This window comes from Mirounga leonina, unplaced genomic scaffold, assembly GCF_011800145.1.
Source record: "Mirounga leonina isolate KUSES-001 unplaced genomic scaffold, KU_Mleo_1.0 Mir_125, whole genome shotgun sequence".
Classification (NCBI taxonomy): domain Eukaryota; kingdom Metazoa; phylum Chordata; class Mammalia; order Carnivora; family Phocidae; genus Mirounga; species Mirounga leonina.
Genome location: NW_023270305.1, coordinates 56,643,275 through 56,658,711, shown reverse-complemented (window position 1 = coordinate 56,658,711; position 15,437 = coordinate 56,643,275). Strand labels below are relative to the sequence as shown.

At 41.1% G+C, this 15,437-nt stretch overlaps 1 protein-coding gene across 6 annotated transcripts in view; it reads left to right on the top strand.

Moving 5' to 3' along the window:
- CCDC85A (coiled-coil domain containing 85A) overlaps positions 1-15,437 on the top strand; it is a 199,427-nt gene that overhangs the window by 109,980 nt on the left and 74,010 nt on the right. The window lies entirely within an intron of this gene.

The window sequence follows — 15,437 nt, the reverse complement described above, 5'->3', positions numbered from 1 at the left end:
TGCATTGGTGGGGGGTGGTGGTGGGAATAATGACAACAATTCAGGCATTCATGAGGATTGGACACAGAACAGCCAAAACCTGAGCCATTGAATCATGTGCATTACCTGATGTGAGTGTGGGATTCAAAACAGTGTATTTACCACATCCAGACTGTTAAAGGAATGTGCCAGGTAATAGTTGCAGAGTTTGTTTTTCCTGCCTACATTTTTTAAAACTTATCAGTTGTTTTCTTTTTTCTTTTTTTTTTCTTCTTCTTATTTTGGTTGCTGTTGAATGGACACCTCCCTAAATGACACTGCCTCAAAAAAAAAAAAAAAAAAAAAGTCACAGCTTCAAAGAAAGAAGCCAATTGACTAGCATACTTACTGAATTAATTTTTCCCTTACACTTATTTTTAAGATCATTAGAACATTGCATCTCATCTTAATCCTGAACTGTTTTTTTCTCTTTTTTGGAATAAGACCTAAATCAAGGTTTCCTCTGTGTTTTTTAAACTGTGATTTCCCAGATGGGTTGGTTTCATTACAAGGGACCAGACCTGACCCATGGCAATAACCTAAGCATAACTGATCACTAGCACGCTGAAACTTTTCACTCTTTGTGATGTAGAACCTCAGCCTATACATGGTTAAAGGCAAGGAGGTTGACCTCTTTCTAAAGGATGTTGCTGGAGTCTACCCTAAGGGCCCTCACCGGAGCCATCAGTGTGCGTGGCTCAGAAGCCCACAGTCCCAAAGAGAGGGGTCACGTCTCTTTATTGGACATCATTTCTGTTCAAATTAAGAAGGTGGTGTTTGTGTCGTAACTTGTTTCCATGAGCTTTAGCATCATTATCTAATGGCAGGGACCTCTTTGGGGGATAGGATGGGAAGGAGGTGCTTGGGGGAATCTCTCCTGGTCCCACACCATACTAGCTTTTGGCCTCAGGGTGGGGTGCGAAGCCGCCGGTGTCACTGCCCAGGTTCTGTGTGCCTCAGGATTTCTGTGTCAGGATTCTGCAAATCTAGCTGACAGTGTATTCTACTACTTTCTAATTAAAGCTGCAAAGTGTTGACATCTTTCTTACTTATCGATAGGGCGAGGGGAGGCAGGCGGCCTGAAAAATGAAAAAGAAGTCCATTTCTACAATGTGAAATCTAGTGCTCGCTTCGGCAGCACATATACTAAAATTGGAACGATACAATGTGAAATCTACAAGCAGCAATTTTCTTTTTTTCTCTGTGAAAAGAACATCAGGAAGTTCAGCACACTGGCAGGATCTGATGGGCCTAGCTTTCATTGCCTCTGTATTCTCCTCCTCAATATTTCCCAATTAATAGAAGCTTTACATATGTGTCTGATGGTCCATACCATAACAGCACCTGTGTGAAAGGTTTATCCCAAGGAGTCATTAATAGTGGAGAAAAAGATTTTTTTGCTGAACTGTGCCATGATGTGAGGAAATGACTTTGTAACATACTTACTAGAATGCAATAGTTTGCTTCTTTCCCTTTTCCATAAACAGCAAATGTAAATGAGGAAGAGAGACTATTGAAACATACCTAAGCCTGTCAAAGGAGAAGGCAACTCAAGATCACCGGGCATCTGGGCATTACCATATGAAGGCATTCGGGTAGTCCCCAACCAGTGCTTTCTCCTAAAGCAAGGGGGTAGCTTCTAGAGTAGGGAAGAAAATTTTGGTGGGTTTTGACGTTGAGTGAGTGTTAAGCAACCATTACACTGGATGCTTTTCATCGAGTTTATGGCTGCTTTTGGGAAGTAATCCTGGGACAGAGCACCTGGATGGTGTATCTGGGGCACGAGGGAGGAAACCATTTACTTTGGAAAGGAATTTTCCATTTTCCTTGGGAAGGAATGCACAGTTTCTAATAATGGAAAGAGTTAGCAATTTAAACAATTTACATAACAAATTAATAGCACAATAATTATCCACTGCTTATTTAAAATGGGCCAGAAATGCCTCCTTTTTTGCGTGGAAGAACATTTCGTTGCATGTACTAAAATAGAATAAGGCCATACAGAAAAGCAGTAAAAATGAAATAAGACTTTTGAAAACCTATTAATACATAAAATATTTATTACAGAGTCTCAGAAGTGTTTGCATTTAATCATTTTTATTGTATATCAGAGGTTAGTCACTTCATTCTGAATTCTGAAAAATGAACATGAGATGTTTTGCAAGCCCTGCTTTTTCTAGAGTGCACTCTCATTGGGATTTACTGAGGAAATACTTATTTGTTGAGAGGTGGAGGTACGGGTCTGTAAGCACATTATGGATGTTTCCCACAGTGGCACTAAGATGATCAAGGGAAATGAGGAACAAGCCAGGCGAGGTTGCTTCATTGAAAGGGATCCTTACCTGTATGTTCCGTGGAGTATAGATGAGTTGGGGGAACTTGCTCAGGACAGTAGAGAGGCAGTGCCTCTTTTCTAGCTCTGTGCTTAGAAAACCACATTCTTCTCTTAGGTTTTTTGGATACCAGTCTTTGTACTAGCCTGTGTTTTCCATGGTGGGATCTCTGTGTGACAAAGGTATATTTTTGTCTCCAAAGCATGTGTATACAGTTGTTCAAGTTTTCGAGCCGAGAGTTGAGGCATTTGTGATGTAGCTACTTAATAACAAGAGTTCATTGACTGAATGATGATTTATTTCAAATAGAATCACAGTGGAGGCCCTGGAAAGTGGCTCCTCATGGGTAGGTTTCCTGTGTCACACAGTGAGGTCCCTAAGGAAAGGGTATGGCCTATTCTTGGCCCATTCTAGTAGCAGAGACTGGTGGGAGAAATATGTGTTCACTCAATTAAGCTGAGTGTCAGAGCTTGCTTCCTGAGATAACTCGATGGCCTTCGATGGTGGTGCTTGGAACTGGGTCCAGAGCTTCCTTAAACCTTAGCCATCTGGCAAAATTGGGGGCACTGGGCAGATGGTTAGCTGGAGCTTGGCACCAACTACTGAGAGTGTTTAGGGCTGTATAAAAAAAGGGGGGGGTACTGTGAAATGGTCATACTTTCCAACCTGTTCCATGTTGGAGACTCTCTGATCTGTCAACCACATAGTCATCTCCAGGAAAGGTTTAAGCTATGATTCTCCAGCTGTGCCATCACACGTAGACTGCAGAAGAGATTTACAGGGTCATGCCCCAGGCACCAGAACCATCTTGCATAACCACGGAACCTTCCCGAGGTTAATGTCATACTGAGAAATGATGATTCTTTGTGGATGCACTAACTGAATGGTATCCTGTGCTAAGGAGATATTTTCGGATAATTTGAAGCTGACGGAGTAGTATGGGTTGAGAAATGGCAACAGGAGAGAATTCACGAGGCCGATCTGATACCCAGTGCTCAGAGTCTCATGCAGAGGTCACTGTAGAAGTGAGGGTTCTGGTGTGAGCATACGTTCTAGAGACACCCACACCGCCTGGGGAGCATCATGGAATTTCAGATCTGAAAGGAACCTAAATGCATGAGAGCTCTTATTTCAACCACATGATAAGCTGCATTATGGGAAAAGGAAAAAAAAGTGATCTTGTTCCACATTTAGTTGAAGGAAAATATTAATACTCTCAGTAAGTATTTATATCTGAATTCTATTTTGGGGCACAGCTAAATTTTCCTTAATTCGGAAATTCTTAAGGAAAATTGTCTTAATATATATGGTGTCATGCACTCTCGGAGAACGTGATGAGTTTAGGGAATCCTTTAAGCCTACTATCCCTTTTCCAGTTTCAGATTTTCTTCAACTCTTTCTAGGATAACTAGAGTCCAGAGATCACTGGTTTGTCACTACTCTAAAGATTTGAGAACAGTTGGAAAATAGGAGAGGCTGCTAACTTACTTGCAAATAAAGCTTTGCAAGGTTGGGAATTTAGGACCTTACCAGTAGAGTATTTAACCACACACATCACTTCTATTTACTTTTGTGGCCTTTGAAATGCTGTGATTTTTATTACCTAGCCAAATTTCCCAGGTCTGGAGAGAAAGATCTGGGAGGGGCGGCAACAGAGGAGACAGAACAGCTGGAGAGGGGCTAAGGACGGGATCACAGGTACAGATTCTTCTTCAACTCTGTCATTCTCATTACCATTTTGGACACACAGAGTAGCAAATCCAGTCACATTGTAGCAAATACCAGGCTTAGGCATGCATTAGCGTGGCAGGTCTGAATAAAGCTTTCCACACCTGTAGTTCTCATGCATTATTTATGCTTGTACCTCTGTTCTTACTCCTCTTAGAACTGCACTCAGTCTGAAAGAGTAAAGGGTGCACAGGAAATCCTCAACTCGTGGCCTAGTGCACTTAGAGAATATCACCTGCCAATTTGCTAACTGTGCTAACTGCAGCAATATTCTTGGGTAGCTTGTTTTCAGGGCATCTTTAATGGGAGGAGAGGATATAAGGAGGCTATTAGCCTTGGCTGTGCTGTTTAGAGTGCTGTCAGTGATCCTTGGCACAGATGCCCCCTGCTGATTTCTTCCTGATTAGCCTGTTCTAATGTTCTTGCCTAGGTACGTCTGTGCTGCAGTAGAGAATTAAAATTCATAATCTCTGCTTGGGATCCCGAGGCTGTACTCTGTTCTGGAGTGCAGACGTCTTTTGTTCCCTAGCTTTGCCACTGGAAACAAATTTCTTGGCAATTTGGCTGATGGTTGGATGAGCAGCATGGATGTGAGAAAGAAAATGCTGGGAATGGAAGGTGGTCAGTTACAGTCTGTCTGACTCAGAGGATGAGGCTCCAGCTGCCTTGTAGATTACAAAGGACAATAGCCAGTGACTACTTGTCCTGAATCAGGAAACTGGAGAGGGTGGGAAAAACATCACTCTAAGCAAAAACACAATCTGAATTAGATCCCGGAAGTCATGTTAGCTGTGATCCCTGCCATTGTCCTCATGAAATCAGCTGATGCTCCCTCCCCCAGCCCCATTGCCTTCTACCGCTGTGTTCGTATGTGTCTGACATGGGGTTGGCATGTGAATTTTTATTAACCAAAGACTGGCAGTGATTCATTTCAAGTATGAGGATACATTTCTTAGAGCTCCCAGGTGCAGTGACTCAAGGACATGATGGGGACTAGAAGAATTAACTCAACCAGGATGGGAAAAACTGGAGGAGGTGAGCAGCTGGTCGAAAAAGTTGGCCTTTGGCATGTTCGATAAGCTTTGTTCTAGGGAAGGAAGGAGAGAGTGTCAGGAGAGAGTGGTAGCAGGGAAGAGGCACCTGAGTGACGTAAAGGTGTATCCTAGTGGTGGCCTGCATTCAGAAACAGATAGTACACATAAATACAAGCTTCAGGCCCCTCCAAGGTGACAAGGATTCAGAGAAAGGACTCCATAGGTCCCAGACCTGGAGGAACTGTCTTGCTAAACAAGTTATCAAGGTACAGCATTAGATATTAGGGGAATAAGATAGGACATAGAAGATGGGATGGCTGGAGTTCAACTTTACGATCCAGATCAAAAGACCCTTTAGGATAAATACCATACATTATATAAAGTAGGTTCTAAGTAAATATTTGTTGAAAAGGTGAGTGAACTTGAACAGCATTTGTTGATGCTGAAAATAGACTCAGATGTAGTCTATCAGCAAGTATAATTTAATGCTTATGCTTAGTGAGTTGACTTAGTTTTCCCCAGCATTCCCCTACCCCGCTCTGACTTATGGGCAACTTTAGTCACCTGGGGACAAGGCTGAGCCAGGTTGGGGGAGGCGCAGGTTGGGGGAGGCGCCGGCTCGTGTCTCATCAAGTGGTTCTGGTTGGGTGGGAAAGAAATATACAGAAAACAGAGGTTCCTCCAGCACAGTGCTGACACTTGTCAAATATGGACTACTTTTCTGTTTGTAGACGCAGGGAATTTATACTTTAATTTGTTCTCAGAGCATTTGAGGAAACAGTCCATAGTATGTACAACATAACCCGATGTGATAGTAACAGCTGACAGTGTTGGCCATTGCAGTCAGTGTGGATGGGCTGGTCCACTCTTGTTAATCGCTCATGGGGGGGATGGTGCTTTTTGCAAGTATGATTGCATTTACGATGTTTGCCCTGGGAAGGTCCATGGATCTTGTTTCACAAGTCTGTGCTTTGAGTCATATTTAATCGCAATAATTTTTCCTGCAAACACCAACTATAGAGCTCAGCCTAGAGTACTACCTAAGTAATATGGATTTTGAAACCCTGGTTTTATTTAATAAGCATTAATAAATCAAAAGAGCAATATTCAACCCCTTCTTTTTTTTTTTTTTCGAATCTGTCCAAGCCACTAATAAGTTTTTACATCAGAAATTTTGTAAAATATTGAACCTCTAGACTTTGGAGGCTGAAATAATAAAAAGCTCTACCCTAAAATATTTTCCCACTCAATGTAATATTCATTTGTGTTGTAGGACATATTTATGAGGCAAATCAAATTACTGCGTGATCACTAAATGTGTCAGGCAAGGGTGTTGAGTATGTTTTGAGTGTGTGTGCACACATGAGTGTGCAGAGTTCTGTCACAGGATGAATTTATGACAGCACACTGTCTCTGAGTAGGACCATCCTGCCACCTGAGAGAATCACTTGAGGTGCTGGTGAAAATAGTTTTTTTGGCTACCTCTTCCCACTCAGAATTTCTTGAGGCTAGAGTGAGGGAACCTCTGTTTTAAACAAGCATGTGCCTGCCACCCACAATTCTGATACACAGGGGATACAAGGTTAAACCATGATTTTTTGGACCCTATATGATTAGCACCAAGTGAGTAAGAAGTGAGAAGAGAAAGGTCCTCAGAGATGGTGCTTGGGGTGTTGAGAAACTTTATAGACAGTATGGAATTTGAATTTTTCTTGGTGCTGAAGCAGAAGATGGACATTATATGCATAAAGAATGGCTTAAAAGGTAGGATTTAAAAGAAAGTAAATAGATCTGCTCCTTCAAGAGTGAAGGCTTTGTTTGAAATAGGGCAGTAGAAAAAGATACTTGGATAGATGAGGCAACATATAATGAGGGGCTTCTGAGAGAAATTGACTGGTTTTGAGGTGGTGGGCGGGAAGGAGACTGGGTTGTAACACCACTGGGAGTAACATGCACCACTTTGGCCCCTAGAGATTTCCTTCCTCTTTCCCACCTGCCAGAAAATGACATAGGCATGGCCCCCCAGGATTTTGGACCAGAAAAACTAACCACTTGATTACAGGAGGAAAACAATCTGAGAGAAATACATTTGTTTTTGTACTATTTGCTAGTATGAGGAGATCTGGACGGAGATTAGGGTGTCTAGATACCATATTTCCAATACAAAGACATCTTTGTTTCTACTGTTCTCTGGTGTGAACCTAATCTTAGACTAACATCGAAATTTCACCGTAAAGCTCATTTTTACAATACCAATGTGAGATTCACACTGTGCATGTGCATCATATTTGTTAGCATCTTTTAGATCAGCTCTCCTAAGCCTTCCTCTTATCCCATTCTCTACAGCCAGTCGGCCTAGTTATGAGAACTGAGAATGGAATTTTAGTAAATTGCATTTCCATCCTTTTCCTCTCATTTGATGCTCAAATGAACCCTATGAGATAAATGAAATCAACAGGCCTTGTCAGAACATTTAAGCTGACAACCCGAGTCGGGGAGAAGTTAGGCCATGTGCTCAGGGTCCAGCTGAGCTAAGACAGGGAGGAGTCAGGCCAGGCTTCACCTCGGGATTCCCAGGCCAGTGCTTCTCCACTTTATACTCCATGCCTCCTTGGGACAGACCTGCTGATTGCTTTTCTGGATCTCAAGTGTAAAGCCTCTAGACTGCTGGAAACAGTGGTGATTGTGTTTCCAGTCATAGATTTCTCACAAAATGCAGAGTTAGAACATTCTTTGGACTTTTGTCCTAGGATTAGGTCCATCAAAAAAAATAATTATTATAGGAAATATTGAACACTTAAACTGTTTTTTCTAATCACCTTATACATATTGACTTATTTAATCCTCATGTTAACCTCATGAAGTTAAGAACTATTTCTATCCCCATTTTAGAGATAAACAGAAGCCCAGGGTTCATAAGTAAGACTGAACATTGCACAGGAGGCAAGGAATGTAAAGAGAAACAAAAAAGTTTGTTTGGGGCTGTCTAGTTAACATTTATCTGGGATAAAATGTTGCTAATATTGAGCACTCAACGGGCCTTTCCTCCTCTTGTGTGACTCCCAAATGTACTGTCTGTCTTCTGAGAGGCTGATGGTGGTACCTAACTCGTAGGACAGGCTGATGATTGCAAAGTAGATGATTTTTAATGGGTTTAGAGATTTCTGATTGAATATACTTCTGATAGTTGCAAGGTTACATGTTTTATGGTTTTTTTTTTTTTTTATTTAGTAATTTCCACGTACAAGGCATTTGGGGCATATATAGGATTCTAAATCACAGATCCTAAAAAGCTTATCATAACATTTTTAATATATATGTTAGAGGGCTAAAAATAAGGAAAGAGATTGAAACTTTCCAGGGAATAATTTCTTTTCCATTAAAAATAAAATTTCATCCATTTGGAAGTGATATTACTATTCCATGTCTTAGTAGAATTGAGTTCCGTCTTTATCTCATCGTCTCTGAGTACATTTGTTTTTTTTTCCTCCAGATTGAGCTCAAACCAGTTAAAATAAACATTTTGCTGGTTTGTTTTCTTAAACAATCAATTGGCTAACTTGTATGGAAGTCCTCTTGTCTGTGCTGTACCCTGCAGTCGGTGAGCATTGTGATACAAAGGAGGTTTGAAACATGGCGCCCACCATCATGGAAGGTAAAGCATAGATGGGAATGCAGGTCTCTCACATTCAGCATCTTCCTCTTTCACCACCCCCCCCCACCATGTGGACTCTGTCCTCATATCTTTCAGTTCTCTGAATTTTTCTCTTCCTTCCCATCAGCTACTTACGGAATTATACTGTCTTCCCAACTATTTTACTAGTTTCTTGTTATACCCTTAGTCTGCAATCTGGTCTAGTCTTCCATTTATTACTTCTCAATGGCTCTCCATTGCCCTGGCCGAGGGTCCTGGTAGAGATGGGCAAGGGATTCTTCATCTTCTGGCCTCTGCCCATATTCCTGGCCTGTCTGCCACTTCCCTGGCACTGTTTTTACCCCTTTGTGCCTCTGTGCCATGGTGCTCACATCACAACATGGCGCCTTTGCCCTTTGTGCGCTACCACTGTGAAGTCATCTGCAGTCTCCTCCTCGACCCAGAAAGGATTGCATCTCATTGCATTGTAATTCTTGTCTGCCTATTCCCTGTACCAGACTTGGAGTAAACTGCTTCAAGCCTAAGATGACATCTTCTCTACACCCTCAATCCCCCACACGTTGGCACAGAGTAAGTAATCAGTAGGTAATGTTGAAGTGAAAGCATGGGCATGATTTTGTGTTTCAACTAAAGATAATTCAAAAGACACAATACTGGACTCCAGGAACCCAGAGGGCATCAATTGTTCCTTTCCTCTCTGTTGCACCCTCAATTCTTGGCTCAAGACCTGGCACAGAGTATGCTTGATTGGTATTTGTTGCATGCAGACAAGAAGGAAGGTCAGCAAGGACTGCTACAGCAAGGACAGCAAGTAGCAAAGAACTTGATTCGAACCCCGAACCTGGAAGAATAAGTAGGGCTTTTGAAGGGCACCATGCAGTAAAGGCATTCCAAGGATGGTAATTGCTTGGAGCAGATAATTTGGGAAAATGAGGAGTTTGTCTTTAGAGGAATTGAACTATTATTTTTCCCCTTTGAATGGTGGGTATGTTTATAGTGCAGATGAGAAAATACCATGAGCTTTTTTTTTTTTGATTGAAGGAAGAAAATTATATCCATAAAAGTTTTCAACTGTCTTTGTCGACTGCAAGGAGCAATAAGTTAAGTATGTTGTGTTCTGGCATCATTAATGGACAAGCAGTATGTTGGTTGATATGAGTATCTCTTAATGAAGGTTGCTTAGAAGCTCACAATCTGCAAGGACATTTTTGGGATCTGACATCAAGAGTTGAGGAAGATGGGGCACCTGGGTGGCTCAGTCGTTAAGCGTCTGCCTTCGGCTCAGGTCATGATCCCAGGGTCCTGGGATCGAGTCCCGCATCGGGCTCCCTGCTCGGCAGGAAGTCTGCTTCTCCCTCTCCCACTCCCCCTGCTTGTGTTCCCTCTCTCGCTGTCTCTCTCTCTGTCAAATAAATAAATAAAATCTTAAAAAAAAAAAAAAAAAAGAGTTGAGGAAGTTGAGGAAGTTCCTATTATCAAGTAAAGCCAGGAGGAGCTGTGAAAGAGAAAGATTGGAGCAGAAAGCAGAAAGAGTCGATGTTAGATCTCTGTGTTCTGGTGATTTTTGTCAAATGAAATCCTTTACCTAAGTTATTTCAATTAGGTCGCAATTGTGATGGTTCCTTGCACTGCTATGAACTGGGCTGTTTTAAGTGTGTTCTCATTGGGGGTTAGGGTGTATTATCGGGAATCCCATCACATTTTATGACCAGTGCCGCTGACAGTAAGAGTCCCCTTGGATTCTGCAGTTTGAATTGAAGATAGCACCTATCATTTGGGTTTTCTGGACTTAAGAGGAATTCACAGAACTGACATTTCAAATACATCATGTTTTTGAAACACTCTCACACTCACACTAAACAATGGTGCTGACGATGGACTCTGAGATGAATTTTAAATCTGACGACTAGGATATGCAAGCAAGCCTGACTTATGTGAAGTGACATCACTAATTCCTCTAGGACTGGGGCATTTATATGAGAGTTCGCCAGGCCACACTTAACTATGAGGTGAAATAACACTTGCGATTTTACTCTCATCTATGCTGGCAGCAGAATAGGAAATCCAAATTATGGGAAGAACTGTCGGGCTACCCACAATAATGTTGTGATGAAAATGAGGCGTCTGGGTGGCTCAGTCGTTAAGTGTCTGCCTTCGGCTCGGGTCATGATCCCAGGGTCCTGGGATCGAGCCCCGCATCGAGCCCCGCATCGGGCTCCCTGCTCCGTGGGGAGCCTGCTTCTCTCTCCCCCACTCCCCCTGCTTGTGTTCCCTCTCTCGCTGTGTCTCTCTCTGTCAAATAAATAACATCTTCAGAAAAAAAGAAAGAAAAAGAAAATGAAATGAAACTCAGAAATGTTGATATAGCAAATGTACAAAAAAAAAAAAGAATTCACCTGATGCTCCCTCTAAGTTTTATCCATGGGATAATCTAGGCGATAGAAACATACCTGAAATATTTTAAAGATTTTATTTATTTATTTGAGAGAGAATGAGAGAGAGCACATGAGAGGGGGGAGGGTCAGAGGGAGAAGCAGACTCCCTGCCGAGCAGGGAGCCCGATGCGGGACTCGATCCCGGGACTCCAGGATCATGACCTGAGCCGAAGGCAGTCGCTTAACCAACTGAGCCACCCAGGCGCCCCTACCTAAAATATTTTAAAGAAAATGTCTGACTTTAGTTAGGCTTCCTTTAAAAATGCTTAAAATTGGGGCACCTGGGTGGCTCAGATGGTTAAGTGTCTGCCTTTGGCTCAGGTCATGATCCCAGGGTCCTGGGATCGAGTCCTGCATCGGGCTCCCTGCTCCTTGGGAGCCTGCTTCTCCCTCTCCCTCTGCCTCTCTCCCTGCTCATGCTCTCTCTCTCTATCTCTGTGTCTCAAATGAATAAATAAAATCTTTAAAAAAAATGCTTAAAATTTTTTTAATGTTTATTTTAACAATCCATGGAAGATTATCTTCAGGATTATTAAGAAAATTTAAAGAGTAATAATAGTTGTCATGAGTATATTTAGTACATAATGCTATTGACACATTGTCACAGTAAGGAATGGAGGTGAATACCTAGGCTTTTTAGTAATGGCTAACATTTACTGAACAGTCACAATTTAGCAGATACTACTTTCAGTGTTTCCCAGGTACTAACTAACTTGATTTTCCAGCAAGTATGTGAAGTAGGTATTATTTTATTAAAACATAGAGATGTCAAGTGACATGCCCTGGGTCACACAGCTGGTAAGTAGTGGAGTTGGGATTTGAACTTGGGCAGTCTCCAGTTCCTGTGTTTAATTACAATATAATTAACATACAGTGTTATATTAGTTTCAGGTGTACAATATAGTGATTCAACATTTCTGTACATAACTCAGTGCTCATCATGGTAAGTGTATTCTTAATCCCCATGAACTATTTCACCCATCCTCCCACCACCCTCCCCTCTGGTAACCATCTCTTTGTTCTCTAGAGTTAAGTCTGTTTTTCAGTTTGCCTCTTTTTTTCTTTATTCATATTTGGTTTGTTTCTTAAATTCCGCATATGGGTGAAATCATACGGTATTTGTCTTTCTCTGATTGACGTATTTCACTTAGCATTACACTCTACATCCATCCATGTTGTTGCAAATGGCAAGATTTAATTTTTTATGGCAGAGTAATACTCCATTATATATATGCCACATCTTCTTTATCCATTTGTCTATTGATGGACACTTGGATTACTTCCATAATTAGGCTATTGTAAATGATGCTGCAGTGAATACAGGATATATTCTATCTTTACCTTTTTGAAGAACCTCCATACTGTTTTCCATAGTGGCTGCACCAGTTTGCATTCCCACCAGCAGTGCATGAGGTTTCCTTTTGCTCCACATCCTTGCCAACGTTTGCTTCTTGGTTCCTGTGCTTTTAAACGTGAAAATATAGTGCTCTGTGTTTGCAGTTCAGAGTATAATCTTTGTAGTACACAACCTCTGCTTCCAGATTTATTCAAAAGGCAAAGGCACAGCCAGTAGATGACTCCAAAAGATTCTGTAATTTCAGTATCTGCCTCAAAGGCAGCAAGATCAAGCTTGTTAAAGTTTTTAAAGAAGAAGACCATTACTCAAGTCACTCTGATGTCTTGGTCAGCTTCATAAGCGAACCAAAACCTAACCCAGAGTCAATACACGTGAATATGAGAAAGTGAAACTTAAGAACAGCCATTTACAAACAGCTAACTGGACCTGGCCAAATAAAGCAACTGCTTAAGTTATAAGCAATCAAATAATTTCTTTGTTTTGCTTCCACATGTTCACTATAAAACCTTGCCCCTAGTTCTTGTTGGTAGAGTGCTCCTAACCACTTTGTTTGAAGCTGCCTGATTTCAGTTGATGCTTGCTCAAATAATGTTTTCAAAATTTTAATTTGCCTCAGTTTACCTTATATTAGGCTTCAACAATGACTGAGGTTTCATTACTTGCAGAATTCAGCAAATTGTATCTCAACATTCACCGATTAAAGTCATGGTCTTGGTGTTAATCGATTGGCTGGTTTGTATGCTTAAAATTCAATACTGGTATTTACAGGCAGGCACACTGGCTTTGATTAATTGCTGAATTTAATTCAGCATAGAGCACTTCTGATTCTGTTATCAGCATTGCTGATTTAATAATCAAGTACTCCTATTTCCCAGATAATGACATTAGGTACCCAAAATGACAATTTGAAGACTGATACATTTCTTTTCAACCAAACTATAAAGTTGTTCTAAAAAGAGATTCCCTCCTGTCTCTTGCTGTCTTTTCCTTTTTTCATTTTCTTCACAAAAATTGTATTAAATGCTTGCCGGGTGCCAGAGCTGTACAAAATGATAGGGCTATACAAAGAACATGAACAGGAAGGTTGCAGTCTCTCCCCTGTATTGTAAGTTCTGTGAGGTTTACAGAACAACAACAAGAAAGGACAACTTCCTAAACAACAATTTTTCAGTTGGGTTGAAAATGTTTTACAGAAATATCCAAATTTTAACTCTTTACATAACCACTTACATACTCCTACATCCAGTTTAATCAGAGAAATTATGGTGGTATTAAGTTTAAATTAGTGAAAAGTATGAATTAGAAATGCTTTATTTTATTATAGTAAACCCATGTCATGGCTTTAGTCAGCTGGTGCTGCTCTCACAGAAATATCATAGCCTGGGTGACTTAACAGCGTAACTTTATTTCTCATGGTTCTGGATACTGGAAGTCTAAGCTGAGCATGTCCACAAGATCACATTCTGGGAGGGCCCTTTTCTTGATTGGTGTCTCCTTACATGATGGAGGGAGAGAAGAATGATCCTCGTGTTTTTTCTTATAAGGGCAGTAATCCCATTCATGAGGGCTCACCCCTCATGACCCAATTACTGCTCAAAGGCCCTACCTCCAAATGCCCTCACTTTGAGGGTTAGGGCTTCACCATAGGGATTTGAGTGAACATGAACATGCGATCCATAGCATGACCCATACTGTTTCTAGCTGGAGATCTGCCAGGTATACTGAAATTTCAAGTAAGCGTGTTTGCCACCTGGTTAGGCAAAGATATTTATTGAATATCAATTATGTACCAAGCCCACCCTGGGTGCTGAATTACAGCAATGAGCAAGATGTAACTCCTGTCCTTCTGGACAAGATGTTATAGTGGGATACTGCTAGACTCAATGAGATTATTGTCTGAAAGGGGATACAGTTTTCCTTTCCCAGCTTTCTTATGTTACAAAGACATTTTGCCTAGTTCAGGTTGATTGAAAATTTAAAATGAATGGTTTTGCTAGATTCAAAATTTATGTAACTCTTAATAATACAGATTTTTAAGCTGGAAATAAGGTTAAGAATTTCTAAAAAAATTCTTAAACTGTAGCTCAAACCAGAGAAATCTGGTGGGTTATCTTTATAATTTACTTCCTGTGCTTTCCATAGAAGAAATTGGAGTCTTTGTAACAATGAGGAAAGAAAGGCCTTTCTGAGAACAGCCTTGATGACATCACTGTCAATAGCAAACAATTAAGTATCTTTAGGAAGTACATTTTCTATGAGTCACTCCCATCCTGAAGTTCATTCACTCCCAGATCATCCTGTTTTTATTTTTGTAGTGCAACTGGATATTTAAGGAGGATCTTTGATGACCTGGCCGTTTGACCCCAGCCCAGACCATCTGGAGCATATCTTGACATGTCCCTGAACCTAGTCATGAGAAGCCAATGTAGTTCAACATGTTCAGACTTTTTTTTTCCCCCGGCAAGACTTTTTTTTTTTTTTAAAGACTTTATTTTTTGGAGAAGTTTTAGATTTACAACAAAATTGAGAAGAAGGTACAGAGTTTTCCCATTTACCCCCTGCCCCAACACATACATAGCCTTCCTCTTATAAACATCCCTCACCAGAGTGGCACATTGGTTACAAACGCTGAACCCACACTGACACATCATAATCACCAAAGTCCATAGTTTACTTTAGGGTTCATTCTTGCGGTAGTACATTCTGAGGGTTTGGACAAAAGTAGAATGACAGATATCTACCTTTATGGTATCATAGAGGTTGTTCTCACTGCCCTAAAAATCCTATGCTCTGCCTCCTCATCCTCCCACCCCACCCCTGGCAACCACTGATCTTATTACTGCCTTTATTGTTTTGCCTTTTCCAGAATGTCCTATA